Raw genomic sequence first — 5038 nt, 5'->3', positions numbered from 1 at the left:
CTTACCTTTCTGATTCTTTCCTTGAACCTCCTCTCTCTGTAAACAAGAGAGAAAACTCTTTTCTACTAACTGCTAGATATAATTGTCAATAGCTATTACGTGAGTAGCTATTATTTGAAACTTTGGTATTACAACTCTATTTTACGTATATATGTAATTATAAAGTATCTTTTGTTCTAATGCAAAGAATTTTTAAAAATAAATATATATGTAGTATATATAAAAATGTCTATTTGATTGACAATAATATAATGAAAGTGTACTTTAAAAAACATGTATAATTAAGATTGAAAATGCAGAATTACAATTAGTATGGTCTTTGTTAAGAAATATCTGAATCCTGTTCTAGGTCAGCAACCTTTGCCCTTAAAGTACTTTTAAGGGGAATATATGCACAGAGGATAAAGCAAATCAAAATAACATTTGTTAACTAGATAAGGCTTTAATCCAGTCCCCAGTGCAGAACTTTAGGAAGCTATTCTGGGACCTAGGGGAAAAGTACCTTTGCCTAACCCAAGTACCAAAACATGGGTATATCTACTTCTACCTGATAGCTCAAAGTCAAGTCTCAGATCTTGCTACTCTATTACCCATTACAATCTTCTTTATGCTTCTACCACAGGATCCTATTCTGAGAAAACATGGCCCAATTAGTGTTCTTTAACTTCACCAATACATAGCAGCTCCACCTCCTTGAAGGGAAAAAGTAATTGCTGTGGCCAACAATTTTGGGGGAAAAAAAAAAAGATAAATTCTTCCCTTTTACTATATAGCAAGGTAAATTCCGGGTGGGTTTAAGAAATAGCAACAAAATTTTCAGAAGAAAATAAAAAGCGAATACTTATAAAATTTGGGAGTAGGGAAGGGCTGTATAAGTATGTTGCCTCAAAACAAAATGAAAAAGACTGATGGATTTTATTACAGGAAATTTAAAGCAGAAAAATAAAAAAATAAAAAAGTTAAAAGAGAATGACCAATTTGAGGAAACATTTGTACTATTATATGAAATAAACTGCTTTTTCAAATGAATAATAAAAAATACTGCAACCAAAAAATGGCAAAGATCTTGAACAGGCTTTATACACACACACATTCATACACTTGTGTTAATGGGAAGATCTATTCAGTTTTTCCAGGGAATCCCTCTGTGGTAGATTGAATCATTTACCCCAACAAAGGGCATGTTCTTAATCTTAATCCAATTCCTGTTGGTGTGAATCCTTTTGTAAATAGTATCTTTGACTGTGTTAAGTTGAATCAGGATGTGGTTTCATTTGTGAATAGGCTCCTCTACAATCCTACTTAGGTAACCACATTGAATCAGGGTGGGCCTTAGTCCATATTAGTCCTTATAAAGAGAGGAAATTCGAATGCAGTCAGTCAGTAGAAACCAGAAACTGAAAGGACCTGGGAGACATAGAGGCCAGAAATCTGAGAAAGCCACAGAAGGAGAGACCGAAGCAGATGGCCATGTGATGAAGGAATGCCATCGCCAGAATGCTACCGACTCCTGGAGAAAGCATGGCTTTCCCCATGCCTGGATTTGGGACTTTGAGCCTCCCAAACCGTGAGGTAATAAATTCCTATTGTTAAGCCAACTCATTGTGTGGTATTGGCGTAGCAGACCTGGCAAACTACAATACCCTTCCTAAAGACAAAACATTTAAGGTTAAACTTTAAGAATGTGAGGAGATGCCAGTCAGGGGAAGAGTATCCCTGGCAGATGGAACTGCATGTTGAAAGCTCTGAGGCTGGGAAGAGCTTGTCATTGACAAGGTACTGAAAGGATTGCCGGTTTGACTAGAACAGAGTCGGCAGCAAGGGGACTGGCAGGGACACTCCAGAGTTTGTAAGGGTTTTGATTTTTACCTAACTGCAATAAGAAATCACCGGAATGTTTTAAACAGATCACTGGATCCTGGATGAATGGCAGGGGTGGGAGGGGAGCAATAGTAGAATTAGAGGGACCAGTCAGGAGGTTATTTGTCTGTCAGCAGACAAGACACTTAAAGAGATGTCAAGTTACTCCAAGAGAGGTGTTGGGGTCGCCAATAGAAGCACAACTCACACGGCACTGGATGGAACAATATTTTACTCACGTAGACAAGAGACAGAGTAAGGTCAGCTTCACTAGCTGCTGTTGGTTCCTGATAGCCAGCAGGTCTAAATCTATGGCCAACACAGGGAGATATTCTATGTAGAGCTCTCCTCTCTTATGCTTATGTGCCTTAGCTGAGGAACCCCACTCCCTTCTTGGCAGGGGATAGATACACCACCTGGATGTGAGCTGGGGGTCATAAAATAATCCCACCAGAGTCAGACTGTCTCCAGTGATTATTTACATATGCTTGGACAATAAGGGAAGAAATGTACTGGCAGTCCCATTACCTACTAGGGGACTGTGTTTTAACCCACCAGGCCGACACACCTGGTCTTGAGCACAGGAAGTATTTGTGGGTCCCAGGAAAGGGCGGCAGGCCATGCCCGGGCTGTTCCCTACCACACTGTAGTAATCCAGGCATGATCTGCTAGTGGTTTTGGTTCAGATGATGGCAGTGGAGATGAAGAAAAGTAGATGGAGCTTTTCGCCCACTACACACACACACACACACAGGCACCACTCCGCTTTCACAGCAACCTCTGAGCTCCTGCCATCGCTGTCGCCACCTCCCTCTAGCTGCCCTCATGATCATCTACCAGGAACTCTTCAGTCACAATGAGATGTTCTCCGACGTTTACAAGATCCAGGAGATCGTGGACGGGCTGTGCCTGGAGGTGGAGGGGAAGATGGTCAGTAGAACAGAGGTGGCATTGATGACACACTCATTTGGTGGAAACGCCTCTGCCAAAGGCCTGGAGGGTGAAGGTACTGAAAGCAAAGTCATCACCGGTGTTAATACTGTCATGAACCATCACTTGCAGGAAACCAGCTTCACAAAAGGAGTCTACAAGAAGTACATCAAAGATTACATGAAATTAGTCAAAGGCAAACTTGAGAACAGAGACCAGAAAGAGTAAAACCTTTCATGACAGGCGCTGCAGAACAGGTCAAGCACATCCCTGCTAATTTCAAAAACTACCAGTTCTATATTGGTGAAAAAATGAATCTGGATGGTATGGTTGCTCTCCTGGACTACCATGAGGATGGTGTGACCCCATATATGATTTTCTTTAAGGATGGTTTAGAAATGGAGAAATGTTAACAAACTTGGCAATTCCTTGGATCTATCACCTGTTATCGTAACTGACCACTGCTTTTCATCTACACAATACCAGGACTTGGACTGATGCCGTCTTGAACTCTTCATTTATTTTGACCTCAATTTATTTGGAGTAGAGGTATTGTTTTTAAGAAAAACATGTCATGTAGGTTATCTAAAAATAAAAATGTATTTAAACCTGTTTGAGAGAATGCCTCTTAGTTTAATAAATTTAAACTAAATTCATCCTGTAGTATACTGGAGAAGCTAGAGCCTGTTTGTAGATAACTGCTATACCGCATAAGATTGTCCTCAGATAACATCTGCAGTTAACTTACTTCTGGGACTGAAATATAAAAACAAGAACCAAAAGTCTCAATTCTGAGTTGAAGGGAGGAGACCATGTTCATAGCAGTGCCAACATTTGAAGTGGATCTGTATACATTTCATCTTCTACAAACGGAAGTAGTTAACTCTGGAAGAGTTTTACCAAAAGAATAAAGAGACTATAATACAGTTGGAAACTAAGTATTATCTGAGCTTATTTATCATAAGTCAAGTAGAACCAAGTTCTAGAGAAATCTAGAAGTCTCCTGGAATGAATGGCAAACTCCCTGGCGCTGGGATAGTAACTAGAACAGGGTTCAGGAAAACTGGCCTGTATTACCACCCATTTTTGTGCAACATATGAACTAAATGGTTTTATATTTTTTAAATGGTTGAAAAAAATCAAAAATACCTTGTGATGTGAAAATTATATGAATTTTAGATTTAAAAAAAAAAAGTAGATGGAGTCAAGATCTATTTTGGAGGTAGAAGAGAAGGGAGCTGGGAAAAATCAAAGTCCTAGATTTCTGGCTTGAACAGCTGGTTAGACAGTAAAGCCCTTTACCAAGGTGAAAGAGATTGAGAGAGGAACATGTTTTAGAATGTAAATAAAAAGTGTCTTCTCAAAATATAAGATCCTTGTGGGAGGGTCTACATCTAGATTTGCTTACTGGTACATACCCAGCACCTAGCACACTGCCTGACATAATAGGCAGTTGTTCTAGTTTGCTAATGCTGCCAGAATGCAAAACCCCAGAAATGGATTGGCTTTTATAAAAGGGGGTTTATTGGTTACAAAGTTACAGTTTTAAGGCCATAAAGTGTACAAGGAAAGTCATCAACAATAGGGTACCTTCACCAGAGGATGGCCAGTGGTATCCGGAAAACCTCTGTTAGCTGGGAAGACACGTGGCTGGCGTCTGCTCCAAAGTTCTGGTTTCAAAATGACTTTCTCCCAGGACATTCCTCTCTAGGCTGCAGTTCCTCAAAAATATCACTCTTGGTTGCTCGTGGGGTGTTTGTCCTCTTTCTTAGCTTCTCCGGAGCAAGAGTCTGCTTTCAACGGCCATCTTCAAAATGTCTCTCATCTGCAGGTACACTCTCAGCTTCTGTGCATTCTTCAAAGTGTCCCTCTTGGCTGTAGCTCCTCTTCAAAATGTCACTGTCAGCTGCACTGAGTTCACTCTGTTTGTCAGCTCATTTATATGGCTCCAGTGATTTAATTTACACCCACCCTGAATGGGTGGGGTAACACCTCCATGGAAATTAAACAATCAGAGTCATCACCCACAGTTGGGTGGGTTGCATCTCCACGGAAACACTCAAAAGAATTACAATCTAATCAACACTGATGTGTCTGCCCACACAAGATTACATCAAAGATAATGGTGTTTTGGGGGACATAATACATTCAAACCAGCACAGCAGTACTTGTTGAATTACTGAATACTGATTGACTGGGTTTAATGACAATCCTGTAACATCCTGACCATTCACCTCTTACAAAGAGG

General features: G+C 40.3%; 1 pseudogene; it reads left to right on the top strand.

Moving 5' to 3' along the window:
- The first annotated feature begins 309 nt into the window (after nt 1-309).
- Nucleotides 310-4322, top strand: LOC119529641 (annotated as a pseudogene).
- Nucleotides 4323-5038: the final 716 nt, after the last annotated feature.

The sequence above is a fragment of the Choloepus didactylus genome, chromosome 3 (assembly GCF_015220235.1).
Source record: "Choloepus didactylus isolate mChoDid1 chromosome 3, mChoDid1.pri, whole genome shotgun sequence".
In the NCBI taxonomy this organism is placed as follows: Eukaryota; Metazoa; Chordata; class Mammalia; order Pilosa; family Megalonychidae; genus Choloepus; species Choloepus didactylus.
The sequence above is the reverse complement of the archived record's forward strand: the minus strand, read 5'-3'. Positions and strand labels throughout refer to the sequence as shown.